We start from the raw sequence: 21942 nt of genomic DNA, 5'->3' as shown, positions 1-21942 counted from the left end.
TATATCCAAGAATATACAGCTTAATAATGGTGGAATTAGCATTCGAGCAGGTCCAGTAACTCATAATTCTTAAACTTCTCATTTAAATGACAAAGGATGTTATCATTTCAAGAATTATTATAGAAGGTTTAATAAGAAAGAGTCTTACTTACCTTGATATTAAAATACCATTACTATAACCAACCCAGTAACACTGAATTTCTCTGCAAGTATCTCTTACACACATTGAAACTATCCAATCTTCTTAAAAGATAGCCTGTTCTGTCAATATTTTGCTTAAATGATAAAACACAAAAGAACTTTCAAACATTGTATTCAAAACTGTATAACAGTAGGCAAGAAATATTTTGGCACACGCATCTTATACACAATATTGGCAGATAACATTAAACTGCATCTTGTTGTAGTGAATCACACAGATATTAAACAGGATTATCCATTGAAAAGAGACACAACTCTTCTTTCAAATCATGGTAGACCAATCAAATGACTGCCTGAAATTCCATAGCGATTTACTCTAAGCAAGATAAAACATGACTAGTGCCCAGAACCATCAAATTAAAATTTAAAATTATAATAGTCTCAGCACACAGTTGTAGGAGACAGAGACGGAAGGTACAGCTTAGTAGAATAAGCGATCAGAACTCTCCCTTCCAAAGATTTTTTTTTTTTTTCAGATTTAGAAAGAATGAAGAAATTCGTAATGGGTTTTTGACTCACAGTGAATCGTGGGTCCAATATTGTGGCAGGCATATGTCCCAAGAGAGGAGCATGGAGGCGTAACCGCCCCTCCGCAGCCACTCTACAGTTGTACTTTCCTCCTGGTGGGTCAAGGGGCTTCTCTCCTGAACAGCTCTGAAGGCAGGCTGTTAACTGGCCTTGCCTCGAGTTCTCCCCAGCTGGGAGACCACCGCAGCCTCCAACAGACTGGACTCTAGGCTGATTTTAGTTGGAGATCCTGGAGGCAACACTGGATCCCAGAGCAGACCAAAAGGGGAAAGGGGAAAGACGGGTGGGACAGATGACCTAGGTTCAAATCCCACCTCTGCCCCAGTCTTCTGCATCCTTAGAGAAATTACCCAGCCCCTGGGACTATCTGTTTGCCAATCTGCAAAATAGAGTTTGACTAATATAAACATAAATGGCATCGTGAAGATTAGCCACAGTAATGCCACAGGACTGGTACAGTGCCTTGACATAGTGCGTTCTCGATAACTCTTCCCTCCTCCCTTCCTTTCTTCCCACACATCTGTGAATACACCCAGGGCTCCTCCTATCTCCTGGGTGATACGGAAGCTTTAGAGAAAGCACTTCTCTGTCATTGTTTGCACTCCTCAACCTCCTCATTTGGCTCCATGTCCACTTTTGCAGTTTCCCTGAAGAAGGGGTTTTGAATGGAGAAGTGAGAACCAGTAACCCTCCTGCTCAGTCTTTTCGTGGAGCCCCAGGGTCATTGTGAGCAGGCCTGGGGAGGCTTTTTTCACTGATGCCAAACTAAATGATGCATTAAATTGGGTGAGGTCTGCCTTCAGGTGAAGATGAAAAGGCCCCTGGCTGCCCTAGGAGAGAACATTTCCTCTGGGATGTTTTCAGCTGCACTTTTCCATTACACATTAAATAGCTCAGGTGATAAGGACTTTATGTGAATAACCCCCTGAACCAGCCCAGCAGCCCCATGTCACTTTCTGCTACAGAGAAAGAGAGAAGGGAAGACTGTGCAAGAAGAGATGCGTTAGCTTTCCTTTCAATTTTTTTTCCCTTCTTCATTCCCCCTTTGGAAGGAAAGAAAATACAAGCACAAAGAAGGTACCACTTATTTCACCAAAACTTCAAAAGACACCAAATCCAGGTCTCCAGGTAAGTTTCTGGAGCATTCCAGTAACCTTTGATTATAGTTCCAATTAGGATAAGTTTTGCTAAAATGAGTTAGGTATTTCTATGTGTCTGCCATGGTCACATAATAGAGACAATCAGTCATTTGCTGTACACATCAGCGGAGGACCCAGGGAAGACTGAGAAGATGTGGGACTCCATCTCTCCAAAAGGTCAGAGGGCAGATAATTTCACAATAAAGGGCAGTGAGATTTGGACCTCAAGGTTATGGGAGAAACCTTGCTATCTGATCAGAGTGCAAATTGCTCTAAGGTTTGGCTGTCAATCACAGCAGAATAAGTAGACCATTATATTTTACTGTCTGCTGCTTGCATAGACTAAATGAGAGCAGTTTGTATACGTTTGATCATTTTTTGGTACTTGTGCTGTTAAAAAAAAATGAACATGGCATATATCCACTTTGGTCATGAGAGCGTCAAATATAAAGAAAATCGAGAGAATACTTTTTAAAAATCATGTTTTAAAAACCTTCCCAGGCTATATAACAGATAAAGCAGTTTTTGGAACCATACACATATAGAATACAGAAATTAGCCACACAAATATGGATACTGCCTACCTATCAGCTTATATATTTCTAGAAATAAATGGTATAGCAAGATATAAGTGCAAGTCCGTCTAAACTCTACCTCATACGGATGTTGTGAAAATGAAACATAACAAACTCTGCAAAGTAACTTAGAGCGTTGCCTGGCATGTAATAAGCACTCCATAGAGGAGTCCCTCTGCCAGTACACACAGACACTTCATTTTCACCTTACCCACAGGGCTTTACTCACTCCACACCCCACAGCCAGCCAATTGACACAGGGGCCCAACAACGGTTAGCCATCTGCAAGTAGGAATGACAGAAGAATGGACAAAGATGAGGCTATCGAGAAAGGAAGAAATAATTTTTAAGGCATGCTCCCTGGAAAAACAACAAGCCTCTGTGATAGCCTATGTGAGCACGAAACAAGGTACATCGAAAAAGACACCAGGTAAGGGCAATGGTATTGGCTTGGCGGCAGGTAAGGAAATTACAGGATGCAGCATTCAGCTTTGCTCTGCCAAATGCTAGAGCCCAGCTCCAAGTCGCCTTTTCTGTAAATGAAGGTCGTAGGTGAAAAGGTGATAGTCAAAGCCCTGCGTGGGTCTCTGACAAGAATAAAAACAAGGTCTCCCCTTTGTTTGCCTTGGGATATGGCCGTATTTCCTTATGACCAAACCCTGTCTGACTTGTACACTGTATAATTTCCCTACTTTTTTTCCCCAAAATGACTCACAAATGCTATATTATTTTACCCTACGCAAATTGCTTTCCATAAACCCAGAGGAGAAAAAAAGTGCTCAGCGCCATCATTATAAACACGACACATCTGTTTTTAATAACTGAAGAAGTATAACAAAACCTTGACTTGGGGGGAACATCCAGAGTTTTATCCTGAAGAAAAATTGTATCCATCTGGTCCCAAGAGAGCTGGTTTTTGCATTAAGTGATATTTGTTGGTTGGGTGATTGGAGAGTGGGAGTGAGGAAAAGGGGGAAGTTGTTAGATCCAACACTTATCCTTAAGTGGAGTTAGTTTCTAAAAATGTAGCATCCAGAAACTGGTGAGTAATCCTTCTTCGTAGTGCAATATTATGTCACCAGATCTGCTGATCCACTGCACAATAAAATTAATCCTCCATTCTGCAAATGCCGGTGATATGGCAATCACAGATGTGCTGAAACAGAAGTGTTCATGCCAGGCAGAGTTCACGAGACACAGACGTAGCCGGTTGCCGAGTTTCTAGTCCACCCTTGACTCCAAGCCCACAATATCTGGAGGGGAGGAGGCTGAGGTTTCATTAGACAGCCTTCCAATTCTATTTCCTACATCCCCCAGAGTTGTTACTGCATATTTTAAATTTCCCACCAATCTGGCAATATAGGAATTATGAATATGGTATGGGACAGGGGTGTGGGGGCAGAGTAAATAGGTAAGGGAGAAGAGCTGACATTTCTGGGCATGTGCACTATGCTAGGCAACCTAGATGTAAAATTCCCTCAGACCCCATGGAACTGGTGTTACATGCGTTACACAGCTATCCAGGGACAAAGCTTTATTTGGGACCCAAATCTGTGCAACTCCCAAGCTCTCTTCCATTATACCGTGCTGATCCAATCATCATATGGTCTATGCTTAAATTCTCCTTCATAATGATCCCTATTGATTTCCAAAAGGGATGCACTAGGAATTTAAGGTCAATATAGTTGAATAGTCATAGCAATGGCAAACTAAAGCAAGTTAGCCTTAAATGACAGGTCCAGCCCCTTATGGCTGTCCATGACTATTCCATGATATCAGCGTTGGCCTTCTTCAGAACCTGGCCACATGCCCATGGGATCAACACCCAGCCCCTCAAATCTTGAGGAAGGAGATTCTAATTGGTTGAACCTGGGCACTTTGTGGTTAGGGATAGACAAGATCCCTTGACTGATGGTCTACCAAGACCACATGCCATGCAAAACTGGGTTGCTGTTACCAGAAAGCCCAAATAAAAGATATTCACTGGAATGGTACTATAGAAACCTGCAATTACCTTGTTCCATTATTTAAATTTTTATTATCTCTCTCCAACTAGAATGTAAACTCTGTGAGGGCAGGGAAGTAGTCTAGTTTTGCTCCTCTCTGAAACCAAACAAGTAGCACAGAGCCTTATTCATGGAAGGGACCCAATAAATATCTGTTACTGGAACGGACCAGGCAAGATCCACATAGTGCCTGAAGTCTCGTTATAAGACACTAAACAAATAGAGCTTGGCGCTTACTTAAAACCCAGTGATTTATTAAAACATACTCTTCTATCAGTTGAACCTCAAAATTAAACATGAATCCTAGAAGACCCAACTACAGCAAGGAGAAAATTACCCAAGCACTGACTTTAGCTCCTTCACAGAAACAACACTCACCAATTTCTCATGCTTGGATAGCCAGTCACCCTATCAGATGAGCTATAGCACCTCCCATTAAACATCCTTATAATTTTAATTAAATACCCTTTATTTTTAAGTAGGTCAAGAATTATATCTACCAAATACAATGCTATATCTCCATTTCACGTATTTACGACTCCCTTAGCTTGTGTCTCAATACCACAGAAGAAAATCTTTTAATTAGAAGCATGATACATTTTTAAAATGGAAATTAGGAATCTGGGATTTCCTCCAACTCATTTTTACCAGCCCCAAACCCCTTAAAAATGTCATTTTTGTGTTTTGTCTCATTGCATTTATCAGAAGCTCTTTGAGTTCAGAGACAGTGCCTACCTTATTTCTCATTATATCTTGAACACCTAGTCAGTGCCCAGCACATAGTTGGCACTAAATAAATAGCTGTTGTTGGGGCGCCTGGGTGGCGCAGTCGGTTAAGCATCCGACTTCAGCCAGGTCACGATCTCGCTGTCCGGGAGTTGGAGCCCCGCGTCGGGCTCTGGGCTGATGGCTCAGAGCCTGGAGCCTGTTTCCGATTCTGTGTCTCCCTCTCTCTCTGCCCCTCCCCCGTTCATGCTCTGTCTCTCTCTGTCCCCAAAATAAATAAACATTGAAAAATAAATAAATAAAAATAAATAGCTGTTGTACTTAATAAATACTTAAATAAATAATGAATAAATAAATCAAAGTGTCTTTTCTTTACATTGGTTTCAATTAAATGCATCCAATGTTAATTCCATGGGAATTAACCAGCAGGCCACTATTGGGAACCCAGAGGAAATGTGATATTAATGTTCTTGTTAGCCCATATAGTTATTTTTCCCTCAAAGACTCACTCTCAGTAAGATCTACAGTGAGAAAACAATACTAAGGAAGAACAGGTTGTCTCATGAAATAATTTGACTTGTTTAGCACTCCGCACAGCACCATTTGGTAAGTGACCTCGCTGGGGCAGGACCACATGAGGATTTTCATGAGCCTCAGCATTGCACCATCATGGCTCCCTTCCTCCATGAGAATAATTAAAAGTTACTCTTTAAGGAATAACTTTATAACTGTACAGTTATACTTTACAACTGGGCTGGTGTAAAGATGAACCAGGCTGGACTCATTATTATATATTCATTATTATTATGTTCATTTTTTTCTTGTTTTAAACAACATTAAAATAAAAACATTTATGTGTCAGGACCATAGGCCCTATAAGGCACTGTGCCTAACGGGTAAGTGGGCCGGACTCTGGCCCTTGAGGGGACCATTTCCCCACCAGAACAAACTCACTTCCCCCCTTTCTTGATGGGGTGCAGTTTCAAAGCAAGGAGCTGGTCCAGACTTTCTAGGTGGAGTTCTAATTCAGGAGGCCTCTTTTTTTCTTGTCTGATGAGAGCTAGATGCTAAGAGAGAAAATCCCTATCTGTACCAACTTTCCGCTGGGTCTTAATCATGCTGACTCTTACCTTTTCTGTTGCTAAGCTTTGGGAAAATTATGCCTCCCCAACACTATAGAGCCCTCCTCTTGTTTATGTAAAGACCCCAATTAAGCTAGAAATAGAATTTAGCACTGCAAACATTGTTTAAAAAATGTTAAGACATCCAGTCCAGTGCTCCTGTTCATTATTCTCTGCTGAAACCTAATATTAGTAGCAGCATGTACCGAGGACCTGGACCATGAATTAATAATGAAGCACTTGTACTGGAAAATATGTGAGCACCTAGTGACTTTATTTGGCAGGCACCCGGGGAGGGGGGGAGGACAGAAGTTCACTGTCTTACACAGCACTTTCAGTGATAGTTCTGCGGGATAAAAGTAGTTATTGGTTATTTTGGAGGGATTACCTGCAGGGGAAAAGATAACTAAGCATTCATCTACCACCCACACTCCTCCCTGCTCTGCCATCACTGATACAGGGCTCCTCAGCACTGTTCTGACCTGAATCATTTCTTCTGTGGAACTTTCACTTTCCTCAAGCGTTTTGCTGCATCAGTGTTCTAAACGCGTGCAATTTCAATGATTTCTTCGGCTGTTTTTTTAATTCACCACAAGATTAAAAGCCCCGTGAGGACAAAGAAAGAATTGTACAGAGGAGCAGTGTGGGATAGGGGTTGAGGACAAAGGTCTCAGATTAAATCAGATGTAGGCTGGAATCCTCTCTCTACAGACCACTACACGTTAGCGACACAATCTTGAGGAAATCATTTAACTTTTCTGAGCCTCAGTTTCTCCTCTGTAGAGGATGGGTCGGGGTAATAGCAATTACCTTTCTGGACTAAGGTAAGGATCAGGATGAATGTAGTAGGGCACCTAGTACAGTGTAGTTGCTGGTGGGTCTTTCATAAATTCTAGCTGATATCACTATTACCCTTTCCCCATCACCTTCTTTGTAGCTCTACCATCTAGCATAGTAACGAGGAGATACTATGTTTGTCGTATAAACCATGTAACATATTTTACACATAGTCCTTTGATCCAACAAGAATGGCTTAAGAGAGATTTGTTTTGTTGGGTTTGGTTTTTGACAAAATTCATTTTCACCTGAGTATCCTCCTTCCACTGCATCATCCCTGTACCCCCACCCCTCCCACTCCCAGAGGCATCTTTGAATGCCTGATAACAATGTATCAGGGATGTTTTCCAATGGGTTTCCAATTCCTGATGGATTTTATTTACTTCCAGAGAGTTCAGAACATTCTCAGCCAGAGGGGATCACAGCGCCTATTGTAGCAATGAAGCGAAAAGTAAACCTGAACGTCAAAATGTGTTTGTGTACAGAGGGACCAAGCTTTTGGCTCTGTATGTGTTGCTACAACTTTAAGGATTATTTGGTTTATTCCTTGCAAGTCAACTCACTCACCCGTCCCCTAAGACCGGGCTTTTTGTTGCTTCCTGTGCATGTAAAAAATGCCTTTCTACGTCTGCAGAGAACAAGTAGTTGTTGTCGTCACTACACTTGCCCTGTGAAACCTTAGCAAGGTGATAGAGTTACACAGCCCATTCCTTCAGGAGGAGCACAGTATTTCACCTCCATCGTCAGGAGCTGCATCCAGGGAACCTAATACACTTGGCTTTGGAGTTTTGTGCATTTAGACATGAAGTTATTTTTTAAAATAAAATATAACGCAAAACGCATTTCAAAAACAAACCAAAAGAAGTTATTTTTTACAAAAGGAAAGGGTTGGAATGCTCTTGGCTGATGAAAACCAATTCATAGGGAAATGTCTGGTTGTTGTAGTTGTTGTTTTAAAGCTATTACATAACTGTGTGTAACATGTGGTACAGGAAATAATTTTGCCCGTGCACCTGCACAGAAAAACCCACATCAACAAGTTTGCTTCGGCCATCAATCTGTGGGAGCAAGAGCTAAGCCTGAAAGCAAAGGTGAAATAAAATACGAAAATTGCACGGCAGCCGCAGAGGAGTCAGCTATCCAGAGGCCCCTCCTGAAACCCCATCTTTAGGCTAGAGTTTCAGACACATTTTGATGTTTTGGTCACGTGACCCAAGCTCCGGAGCCCAATTGGCCTCCAAGTTTACAGGCTAAGTAATGATGTAACCAGAGTGTGTGGGAACCAGAAGGAAGAGACAGATACAATTTTTCCCAGTCGTTTATTAGACTCGGCTACTAATTCTGCTTGTTCCTTGGTTTGACTGCTGGTTATCAGGAAATTCGAACTACTTAAAGGACATAATGAGTTTACCTATACCCAGGGTAGAATTTAGTCACATTCATATAAAATTAAACTCCAGTTACAGAGAAGAGTAACTTGTGAAATTCAAAGATTTATGTTTGAATTTGGGAGCAGATAATTTTAACGTATCTATATTTTGTTTTTCCTGTACTTTTTTTTTTTTTACTAATCATCATTTACATCACTTACAATACCATTCTTATGTTGACTTTTAAAAAATGCATCAAAACAAATAGGTTGGTTTATCCATGATTTTTCTATTTTTTTCTTAATCTTACCGTTTTTGTCTAAACAGAATTAATGTGTATACTCATGTAATTTGTCACTATGGCAACTTTTGGCCTTTAAAATGCTGACACTATATCAGAGAAAACCAAGAGAAGAAATTATCCTTGTTTGACAAGAATAAGCAGAACCAGTTTGGCAAACTTCAGGTATAACCAAACATAGCAGGGCAAGGATGCCTAAGGATAAAAAGCATTTGTTGTTCTACCCATAAGACTTCATGTCAAGGAAAAACAGAGCATATTTGGATTTCCTGGCAAAAACTAGAGATGTAATGCTGAGTACAAAGCTGGAAGGGAGGGCTTTTTTCCTTCAAATTCCCTATACCTGTCTGCCTGGTCCCCCTCTGCCCCCCGTCTGTCCTGCCCAACCAAAGAAATCATTTAAGTAATTTCTAACACTCACACTGTATTCTCTTTCTGATGTGTCAGCATGAGTTCGTAAAAATTTTCCAACTCATGATGCTGAGTCTCACATTGCAGTTGGCCCTCACAAGAGCTTATCAACAGTTCTACAGCAGACCAAAAAAAAAAAAAAAAAATGTCATAGGTCTCAAACTGATGATATGGCCAGACTTTAATAAACTCTATGCATGATTTTTTTTAATTAACAGATGTTATATTTTGGCATTCTTACTTACAGAAAGTATGTTGCATTCTCCAAATACGTAATCTAGGTAGCACAGTTGTCTTTAGGAAAGAAGTCGCTAAAACACACTTCTTCATCATTTGCCCTATGTATATCATGCTCAACACATATGCAATAGATATGGTGTCTGACATCTACCTAAACCTGTTGGGGACTATATCAAACATTAATGGAGATTAGTGTTAGAACTGGTGTAAACACAGCAAACAATCTGCTGAAAGTCCATACTCACATTTCCATATGTTACGCGGTAAGCAGAGTCATTTAAGAAGTAAGACACTCAGGGAGATGGTGTTCAGGTAGTGAGCGTTTGGTTGGTGAGAAGTAAACACACCCTGGATATATTGACCTCATAACACGAGTTTATACATCCCTATCCAACTCTTGCCCTTGAGCCTTGACTCAAGAGTTAGGTCAAGTTCAAGATATGCAATTTCATTATGAAAAGCTTCTAAAACGTAGATAAAAATGATTTAGTACTTCCAGGTGCACTGTAATTCTTGGCAGAAAAAGTTAATTCCAGGTGTGTAATCTCCTAAAGAAATCTGTTGTCAAAGCTGGATAAAACCATCACGTTAGAAAAATAGAAGTTCACCCATGAACAAAGTACAAGGTATGGCTAGGAAACCCTCTGCTCCCTGCAGAAATTACAGCATAAAAGTGAAACTCCCTTTTACTTATGTAAACATCACTTGGTTTGGGGCATCATTTCAAAAGAGGTAGAGCTGAACATGCACGAACATATAGAAATATGACATGCTCTTGGTGGGAGGTTTGGGGTGGGGCCCTCGTGCCAAGCCAGACTCTAATACACAGACAAAGGAAGAAAGAAGATGCATTTTATAGCTTACAGATTTTTTCCTCATTTTTTTTTTCAGCAGCCGGACCAACCAAATAACTCAATCAACAACAACAAAACTGAGATGTGCCACACAGTGGAAAATGTTATAACAGCTTGAATAACAAGGGGGCCCTGGCAGGAGTGGGAATCCGGGTGGAGGGGGCGGGACAGAGGTCCCATATTATGGAATATTTAAACTTTGTAATTCAATGCACATTTATTAATTGGTTTCTTTTTAAGAGGCACTTATTTATGACAGGTTTACGAACAATATAGTATGTACAGAGCACTGAAGTTTTCCCATGACTTGTTTTTATTTCCATATGTTCAGATGAAATGAACATCACATTTAATAGTAGTACTAGCTGCTCTTGAAGTGTTTGCCAGTGCTGCATCCCTTGGGACTTGTTACCACCAGATTAATATCCTGTGGGTCACTTAATTTAAAAAACCACATTATAGAGGCATTATGTGATTAGATGTACGGCTTTTACAAGCCAGTTGGGGTGTGTACTTTGCATCTGGGCTGGCGAAGCTAACTTATGAAGACCTCCAACCTGGAGTCTCTGAGAGGCCAATGATTGTACAGACACATGGACAAGCAGAGAAAAAAATGTCCTCCGTCTACCCTCAGAAACCGCCTTGAAAACAGGATCTAAAAGGAACGACTCACTTAGTCAGAAACAGGCCTAAACAGCTGGTTGGAACGGGCTGCTTCAGAAACGGAAGGGAGGTGCTCTTAGTCCCCCATCAGGCCTGCTTGTCACCAAATGCTCACAGTAAATAACAAATCTTGCTATTTCCACATTACGCTCTCAACACGAGTCCGACCAATTGTATTTTGCTTGTGAATTTAAGATGCGATCTTTATTCTCCCCTTAAACATTTTCCAATCTGGGCATAGGGAAGACCACCCAAAACAGGAAATGTGCCCTTTGAGTGAACAAGAGGAATTTGCCATTGGCCCCAAGGACACCCTGGAGTAGGATGCCCAGCATTTCCTGCAGGAGTTTCAAATAGCATCAGGTGCAGAGGCTCCAGGCAACACGGAAGCATCAATCACCATTGATGGCTCACTATTGGTTATCTGTAAGGTGATCATTCATTTAGGCTTCCTCCAGGCCAGGCCCAAAGAGGCCTCAGGCTCCCATCAAAAGGGAAAGCCCCCAAAAGGCATCCAGGTGGGAGCTGGACAACCCGTGTGGGAGGTACATTGTAGGTATTTCTGGTTACATTCACAGTCGAATAAAAACTGTGCTTTCCTTCATTCTAGCAAATCCGCCGTACTTACGTGCCTTTTTAACTGCCCTGGACTTCTACAAAAACTGTAGACAGAAATGATTGTTTTAAAAATGAAGTTATTTTGTTCAGTCCTTCAAACTGTCTGATGGTTCTGTTTGGGGAAAGGTTTTCTTTCATTAAGTACAAATTGAACTGACCGACTATAAAGTTCATTTCACTATGTAGAGGAAAAGGAATGTATTAGGAGTCAAGGCTGTAGGAGATGCATTGGGCAACAGAAGTGATGTCCCTACGGGTTTGCCAAAGCAGAAGATTCCTGACAGGCTCACTGTAAGTACAGCCGAGTTCTTATTTTTCAGAGGAAGATGAGGTCCTAGAGAAAAGAGGCATCTCCAGCAGATGCTTTTGAAGTCCTGCTTCCAGGTTTAAGCAGTGAGGATCACAAGCCTTTTGGCCTCACCTCAACCATGCAGGTTTGCCCATTACTTTATTTTTTACCTGAAGAAACAGCAAAAATGTGGAGGTGAGAAAGAGAGCGCTGAAAAGATGAATTATACCCTTTGTATTCTGGTCTGCCACTTGCCACATTTCTAAAGTACCAAATTTCCCAATCCCAAGAGGATGCACGAATCCTTTGCCCTATTCATCTTTAGACAAAGAACTAATAATTCCCAATGGCTGAATAATGACTAGAAACGATTTCCAGTTTCTTGCCTTTGTATCTTTAAACTGACAGCGGGTGGAGATCACTCCCGATGGGCACTGACCTAGACACTTGGATCCTGTTCCAAACTGGGCCACCCGGAGTGGATGACAGAGTTTCTCTGTATCTGTTTCCGTACCTGTAAAATCCTCATATTATCTGTCAAATGCACGAGGTTCTTGAGAAGAATTAAGTGAGTTTGTGACCATGAAAATAGCTTCAAGAATATGAAGCACCCAATAAATTCAAGGAACAGTGGCAGTTATGAAGATGGCAATGATAATGAGAGAGAATGCAGGTGGGGCTGTGTACATTTATGAAATTACATTTAGTATTTGTCATTGGGAATTTTTATATTTTGGGACATCCAGGACTGGGATACTAATAAAAGTTTATGAGCACATGGTGATCCTTGAATGAAATATATTTTAAACATACAAGGTACTCTTTTCAAAAGAAAATTAAGCATCTGCATATTTCTGCATTTACTAGTGCTACCAAAAGTAACAAAGATATTAATGCAAAGGGCCCAACCGTTGACACACTTCTGGAAATTATCTTTCCCTGCTTTGCCTACACGAATCACCTCCTCTTGAACGATGTGTGGCAAGGCCAGGTGATGGTCACCGTTAGACCTATCATCTGAGATACCATCCTGTCCTATTCAAGGGCTGTGGTTTCTGTCACAAGATGAAATGAACGTGCTCCTCAGTATGATCACTCCAAACACTTTACCTTTGACACTCTGAGCCTGCCTTAAGTGGCCGCTGAGGGATGGAAGGATGAAAAAGAGGAAGAGTATATCACTGTGAGAACTAAAACTATGCCCTAAAAGAAACCCTGGTTTTCCTGGGATAAGATACAGATTTAATTCTGCTATGTTAACTGCTGCCCTATTAAACAAGCCACCACACTATATAAAAAAAAAACTTTATCTTTCTAGATATCTGTACCTATCTCTGTCCACAGTGCTCTACCACCACTGTCTACGGCAAAGGAAAGCATATTGATTTTTTCCGCAAACTTTTGTAACTTGTTTTTAAGTTGACTAGCTGGAAATCTGCTGTCTAAATAGGCAGCTATGTCCTGCCTAGGTAGCTAAAGTTGCCAGCAGAGTTTTAATTGATAAGACATTCAAGGACAAAAGCACTAGTTCAAAGTGAAATGTGGGGGCATCTTCTTGGGGCTGCTCTGAGAGAACAATTATTTATACTCCACTTTATTACTCAGACACACAAAATAAGGCGAAAGCAAGAAGAGTGGTGTTCTCCATGGAGACATGAGAATGATGGCATTCTGGATGGATAGATTTTTATTATCCTGGTTTCCAGGTAAGTAAACGGAGAACCAGACTGCATGGATTACTCTCTGAAAGGAGGGTGGTAGAAAGCCTGGGACTTATTTTCTTGTCTACCCTCAATATCCTGTCTAGAGCTTTGAGAACACTTGAAATCCTCTGGCTTTCCTTTTTTTGCCCATTTTATTCCTTGTCTACAGTGGGCATCTTCAACTCTGCCAGCAGTGTCTGTGAGTCTGTGCTCTGGATGTCAGGACCCTGCGGACTAGGTTTGCTAATTATCCTAACTCCCCCTGCTGGTAGGTTTAACTACAACCCAAACTCCAACCCCCACCTCCCCAGTTGAACACAGTAACCGTTAAAATATTTTCCAAGTTAATCCAGAGAGTATAAAAGAGTTGGTCAGAAGAAGCAAGAACACTTTAAAAGAAGGTGAATTTTACATGAGAACGAAACTCACTATAATATAAATAAATTGGAGGTTTGATATTATTTCTAAAACTGGCCTTTGTGATTAGATTTGTAAAATAAAAAAATAGACACATTGGTCTAATTTCCCTCTGATTCTCTTTTCGTTCCCACACCTCTTTTCATTTTTGTGGTTTGCGATATTTCCCTTTGTCTCTAAGCTCTAGACTTCTACTTAATAAGTACCAATAAAGATTGGATGTTATCCTTAAACAGTGGTAGCATTGCCCACCTGCTAATTGCTTTATTTGTACTTACTGTTTCCGTTCTCTCATCAACAGGGGCTTTAGCATAAAGGGCAATGAAGTAGAACGTGATGAGGCGAACAGGAGCCAGCCGAGTGAATGCTTCTATAATTACACAGTAGCCTGGAGTAGCTCTTCTCAAATCAAATTATGAGCCTGGATTACCTAAAACTCTCAGAACACAGCCCGGGTTTTCATTTGTCTGTAGGTTACTGTCGACAAGCAGCACTCTTTCCTCTTGCCTTTATTCTTCACAGAGATTATCAAAGCTCCAATTCCAAAGCAATATTCCCAAAGCAATGAGATGTCGTGAATGCCATTTTCTTATATGGCTCACCCGACCCCGTGTGTTTTATAACTCATTAAAATTTTTTTGAGAATTTTTTTCATGTTTATAACTACCTCTGTCATTTGCATAGCAAAGTTTATTCCAGCTGGGCTTGTTCGTGACTTTTTTGGTAAATATTTATACTTTATCAATATCCCAACCACCCATAAGGCAACTGGAAGAAGAGTCATTAGGCCCCAGCAATGTTTGGAGTTTGAACACCTGATCATTCCCTTGAAAATGTACACTGCACGGAAATAACATAGTAATAAAAGGACCAGACTTGAGGTCAGACCATCTGGAATAGAGACTTAAATCTGAAGCCTACTAGCTGTGTGGCCTTGAACCAACTGCTTAACTTCTCATTTTCTCCACCTGAAACCCAAGGAGATTTAACTGGATAATCTCAAGGTCCCTTCTAGTTCGGTGGCTCCATATATTCATAGTATTACATGGATAATGTACACAGGAGACTTAGTACATATTTGATTGCAGTAGCGAAGCAAAGCAAGACAATGCATTTCTCAGTTTAAATGCTTATTAAATCAAGATTTGGTGTGCCCAAGATCAAGTCAAAAGCCAACAAAGTGCGGTAAGTCTTGGCTGGTTGATGGCGCCTAGGGAGACAGCTGGGTTCATGGCTCAGTGCTGCCAGGCTCTGAGCAGAGCTGGGGTCAGTCCACAAAGCTTCTGAGAAGGGTAGGCAAGGTAATCTCCAAAGTCATTCCCAACATTGAAATTGTGGCTCAAACAGAAAAAAATTTAAAGCATCCCATTCCTGTATGTATGTAATATTCAGTGGATATGCAACAGAGAATATTTGTTTCATAATTATTCAGACCAATATCCATTTTTCCTTAAGAATATAGAGTGGATATTGGTCTGAATAATTATGAAACAAATATTCTCTGTTCCATATTACTCTATATTGAAGAGTTTTCCGTTAGTTTATAAATATGTATTTAAAGTGAGCAACATCTTGGGAAAGATGGATATGATTATAACCATCACAAAGGTAAGAGACTTTTAGATATGGTCATCATAGTGATGTGTTCTGACATCATGTGCCAATTTGTTAAGGTGACTCTTAGCTAACATCAAAAAGATAATGAGATTTTTTATTTTTACGGCTAATATCTTAATTTAATTAAAAACATTTTAAGCGTTTTTACTTATTTTTGAGGGTGGGGGGCAGAGAGAGAGGGAGACACAGAATCCGAAGCAGGCTCCAGGCTCTGAGCTGTCAAGTGCAGAACCTGATTTTGGGCTCAAATTCACGAGCCCTGTGATCGTGACCTGAGCCGAAGTTGGATGCTTAACCGTCTAAGCCACCCAGGCACCCCAGTATCTTAATTTTAAAAGTTACACCAAAGTAAACTGAAAATATTAGTTGTATGTCTACATATTAAAAAAAAAGCTATGTTTCCCATACTAAACCTCCTTTTAAAAGCCACTCATTAGCTAAAATGTTACAAAATAAGCTGAGTTTTAAATTGATTCCACTTGAGAACTAAAGGACTTAGTTAATGATGTAAATTTAATTTACTTGTCCATATTATTATTCTTAATTTAAAAATAATAAACATAAGTATTATCACCTTTTGGTACTTTCAGTACTTACTTAAAACACAAGCTCTATCCACAAAAGCAAGCCACCCAACCAGTCAGATATAAATAGAGCCACTGAATCCATGAAATGACAATAGCCCCAAACGGACTTGATCCTTGTTTCGGACCACTGTCGTCCTTTGCAAGGTTCACTGAGATGGATGGGCAAAAGAACATCAATTGGGAATATACTAGGTAAGTGGATTACCAAAGAATTTAGAAATTCCAAGTACACAAATTATACACAAGTTAACAGGAATCTTATTTGTGGTATTTCAAGTCAAACCTGAAGACCTCATTCCAGAATTTTCCTGAAGCATTTGAAAAACTTTTAAACCTATTTTGCAAACTTGAAAGTTTACAAAAATATTAAGGTTAGCCCATTTGGAGTTTGTTCTTAAGCATTGTTTCCCTCTTTCACTTGTGGTCGAATCAGGGAAAGTAGGTTTTATCAAGAGTTAATTACACATTATTTGTCATTTTCCAATCATAATATCCTTTCCCTTCTATCTCATTTAATTGCCATTAGCAATACTACATCTGACTTGTTTGTCTCATAAAGGTGAAAATTTATATGCATGTGCATGAATTTATAATATGGATTTTATACATATTTAGTATGTATTTACACTTACACATACACATACAGTGCAAAAGGAAGTATTGCTTAGTTTTCTGGCTTTTCTTTTTAAAAAAAAATATTGCTGGGGCACCTGGGTGGCGCAGTTGGTTAAGCGTCCGACTTCAGCCAGGTCACGATCTCGCAGTCCGGGAGTTTGAGCCCCGCGTCAGGCTCTGGGCTGATGGCTCAGAGCCTGGAGCCAGTTTCCGATTCTGTGTCTCCCTCTCTCTCCGCCCCTCCCCTGTTCATGCTCTGTCTCTCTCTGTCCCAAAAATAAATAAACGTTGAAAAAAAAAATTAAAAAAAAAATATTGCTTTCTTTGCCTCCATTTCTGACTGGCAATTGACTGTCAAAACTTTCTCCCAAATAAGCCAATAAAATATGCTTGTATGGAATAATGGTTACACACTTGTATCTAAAGCTAGGCTATGCTTGCAATCCTGGTTCTACTTCTCTTTGTCTGATAACCCTAGAAAATTGTTTAGTCTCACTGTACCTCAGTTTCCTCATCTATAAAATGAAGATAAGAATGGCATCTATTCATAAGATGGTTGTGAGAATAAGATGAGTTTATATGTGTACAAAATTTAGAATGACACCTACCACATAAGAAGTATTAGACGATTAGGGGTGCCTGGGTAGCTTAGTCAGTTAAGTGACCAATTCTTGATTTCAGCTCAGGTCATGATCTCATGGCTTGTGAGATTGAGCCCTGCGTCGGGTTGGGCTCACGCCAACAGCACAGAGGCTGCTAGTGATTCTTTCTTTCTTTCTTTCTCTCTCTCTCTCTCTCTCTCTCTCTCTCTCTCTCAATAAACAAATAAACTTTAAATCTTTTTGAAATCTTTTTAAAGTATTAGACAATTAGATATTTTATTACTATTGGTTTAGTTTATACTACAGATGTCTATAATTAAACTACTATCTTCATGAAAGATCTTCCAAGTATATTGTCTTCAAAATATAAAATCTCATATTTCATCTTTCCTTTACCCTCACCATTCTCCACTAAAATACATATTACTGGTTTTATTACTGTCATACTAATACTGATTATTAGTTTTATTACTATTATTTTCCATGAATACTTATGTCAAGGCAAATTCTCAACTTGGTTATAGAGAAGTACTGTCCAACAGAATTTTCTCTGATGATGGAAATATCCTATATCTATCCTGTCCAATACAGTAGTCAATAGCTACATGTAGCTAATGAGCATTTGAAATGTGGCTAATTTGACCAAAGAATTGAATATTTAATTAAGTTAATTTAAATTTGAATTAAAAGAGTCATAATGGTAAGTAGGGCTACCATATTGGACAACACCATTACAGAGCATTTTGGAGCCACGCCTAGTTTTCAACGCATGGCCCTGATATTGACTACTTCTACGACATTTAATCTTAGAGCTTCTGTTTCTTAACATGTAAAATAGAAAGAGTGATGCCTATTACCCAGAATAAATACAATAATATATGTAAAAGGGCTGGTATAATGCAGTTTATACACATTAGCCTTTTTTGAGTCTCTACCTTCCTTTAAATTGGTATTATTTGGATGGACAGCTCTTAGAGGAACCAGACACAAAGCAGAGAGAACCTTTTAGCTCTTTTCAGATTTCAAAATGAAAAGCACCAGCCCCTCAATGTTCTCACTTGCTCTGCTATAACTATTTGTCTTGGGTAGAAATGTGATGTTCTGTTTTGACAGAGACCCCTGAAAACGCCTGAGCATCTCTCATAAGGTGCAAACCTAAACGAATCTTCAGGACCCTCTCACAATCATAGAGCTGCATTTAGGGTCCCCAGCAGTCTGTGGTCATGGAGAGCCCATTTGTACATACTCTCCTACACGACGGGCTGCAATCCAGGCAGCCTCTATTGCCTCTGTCAAAAATCTTCATCAAAAACTGATCTCAAATAATTGGGGAGCTCCCAAGAGAACCTCCTTATATTGAAAACTCCTCACAATTACATTCTAAAAGGGAGTGGAAGAAATTTTCATGCATCATGGAAATACAAGTGTAGTCTCTTTCAGTACCTTCAAGGACATACTCATAAAGGTCTAGGACACCCAATCTGAGGGCATAAATAAGCTGAAAATTACAACCCCAGGTCTATTATGAAGAACTTTGGAAGTACAGATTGCAGTATTAGCATTCCTAACATTGGGACTTGAATTCAGGAGAGCAGGATGGGGTCCAAGAAACTTTGTCAGCAACCTTAGCCCTTTTCTGACGTTATTGTCTCTGCTGAGAAAACCTCCTGCTATCAGACCTTTTATTTGATGCTTTAAAGATTTTAGTCAAGTTGGCTCCTTACCAAGCCATGAGCATAAAGACTTTCTGAACATCCACAGCTTCATAAGAATAACATATCATTATTATAATCCAAAAACAGGAAAGACCACACATCCATTCAACCATTATAAATTGTACGCCAGATAGACTGTGATGGGGAGGGATGCATTGATGAGAAATATTAATTTCATGCAAGCCTGGGCTAATATATATCCAAAGGGAAACAAACAAACAAACAAACAAACAAAAATGCCCAAATTATGTGAAACAGCATGGTGCTATGGCAAAAGCAGTGGCATGGTGTCATAAGACTCCTTCCTCATCACTCAGTGACTGTGGGATTTAGGTCCAGTTACTTGATTTTTTTAAGCCTTGGTAGCTGTAATGTGGGGATAATACTACTCTATTTTGAGGATTATGAGGATTAATTAGATAATACATAGAGTGCTCAGCACAATAACTACCACAGGATTATAGTCAACAAAGATTTGTCTTCTTCACTCCTTAGATATTTCAAAATGATATTATGATCATTCTATTTAGCATCCACAGTTAGCCCAGGCTATGCAAAAGTATTTACTTAACGTTTTATGCAGATTTCAAAAATGAATTAATCATATAATAATAGCCACAATACTACTTTCAGCCAACTTTGATGAAGATTTGGGATTTGCACTCCTAGACCTCAAATAAAGTTCCTGTAATAAGGATTTTATTTTTTTCCTGATACATGAGTTGAGGAACAAGAAGACATCCATAATGTAGGCTTGGGTACCATTTGCCTAGATTAGCACAGTTTCTTCCTTGCTGAAAGGCCTGTTGTCACCGGCACCAAAGAGATCTTCCCCACCTTGGGTTTTGACTACATGAAAACCCCCTCTTCTCTAGAACTGCTTGTGGCCTTACAAATAGGAAAGAAGACTCTAGTGAATGGCTTCTGAATCCTCTTCTAGGTCGTGGTTACACCCAAGAAAGACCTCACTTCCCGTATTTCCATCTACATCCCTTCACCAGCTTTTCCCATGCCAGCTTGATCAGCATCTTATTTCTCTACTACACAAGCTCACCTTTGAGCAGGCCTCACTGCGTTAGACAGGATTAAACATAGAGTGGAAAGAAATGAAAAAATGATTTTCAGGCCCGTCCCACTCTGCGATGCCGTGATTTTAAAGTTAAAAAATCCAATTTTTTTAAAGCATCACTTCCACCCCCTTCCATCATAGCCATTCTACCTTATTCAACAAGTACCAGAATGAGAATGCACACCCTGTTCCCCTCTATACACTTGCCTCCACAAAGTCTTATGCAGAACACAAAGTAAACCTTTTTAGTTTCTCATTGCTTAAAAACTGTAATTTACAAAAATTCTTCCTGATCTTTATCCACTTCACTTGCAGAGCACCCAAGCTTGGTGCTGAACATGTAATTAGCACGGCATAAATACCTGTTAATTGATTGACAATGTTAGTATTATTCATTCTTTTCATTTCACATACTTGCTCAGTGTTTTACCTGTTGTCTATTTATCTTCTGTGCTACTTCCATTGTTGTTTTCTCTAAAACTACAAGCTGCAAAGTGTAGGAGCCACGTTTCTTTGACTCACTGTGGATAATGGGCTGGAGAGAGATGCTTAAACAGGCTTTTCAATTGATTGATTAATAGAACGATTGATGGATGGATAGAGGAAAGGGTGAATGCATTACAGCATTCTTCATTTGCTATTCCAACAGGCTAAATTTACCAAAGGGGTCCCTCTCTGCCCCTGTCGCCTGAACAAAGCACCAGAGGTAGGTTAGTGAGAAGGGTCAAGGAATAGCTGTCCCTACCACACACAATAGAGAGGGGCATCTTGCAGAAGATACGGCCGCTGTTTCTTCCACTAATTGCTGCAAAATATCTTTAGAGGCAAGGTGGCTATTTTCTATTATTTTGGGGTCATTTTCTTAGGGTAACTTGTATTTTTTTTAGTTATAAAAAGAAAACACTAATAAGCACTACACTTTTTTTTAACCCCACACTTTTTAACTGTAGTCTAAGTACAAGTGTTTCCCCCACCATTGACAATTTATTTATCCATTTTCTAGGCCAGCATACATTCAGTCTACAGATGAACTTTGCCTCAAAAACCTAAAAAAGAAAAGTGATACATAAAATATTTAAATCCTTAAATTTCCATATTTAATTTAGAACGCTTGTTAATTTCAAGTCCACACTAAGGGTCTTGGAACTCAAAAGTATCATTTTTTTTTTCTAGATTGTTTCAACTAGTTGCAGTTGCAGATGGGACTAGACACATGGAAACAAACAATAGATCTCAGGGTTTTCATAAATTCTGGCTAGAAATATAGAACCATGTCTCCATTCACGTTTATTTTTAGCAGTGCTACATGTAACATGTAAGAGTAATGAGTCCCCTCAGGAGATATGCCCAGTATTCCCAGGGCACTAGCTAAAAATCCATTACTCTCCCTGTCACTCAAGAAAATATCCCAGAATCTAATAAGTGAATGAACAAGAATATAGTCAAATTTATTTTTTTAATCATTTTAATGTTTATTTATTTTTAAAGGAGAGAGAGCATGAGGGGCAGAGAGAGAGGGAGACACAGAATCTGAAGCAGGCTCCAGGCTAAGAGCTGTCTGCACAGAGCCTGATACGGGGCTCGAACCCATGAACCATGAGGTCATGCATGACCTGAGCTGAAGTCGGACACAACCCACTGAGCCACCCAGGTGCCCCTAGTCAAATTTATTTTTTAACTGCTTGTTCATTCATTTATTCAAAAGTATACGTTCAGTGTCTCCTATGTGCCAGGTACT

The sequence above is a fragment of the Prionailurus bengalensis genome, chromosome C2 (genome assembly GCF_016509475.1).
Source record: "Prionailurus bengalensis isolate Pbe53 chromosome C2, Fcat_Pben_1.1_paternal_pri, whole genome shotgun sequence".
NCBI classification, from domain to species: Eukaryota; Metazoa; Chordata; class Mammalia; order Carnivora; family Felidae; genus Prionailurus; species Prionailurus bengalensis.
The sequence above is the reverse complement of the archived record's forward strand: the minus strand, read 5'-3'. Positions refer to the sequence as shown.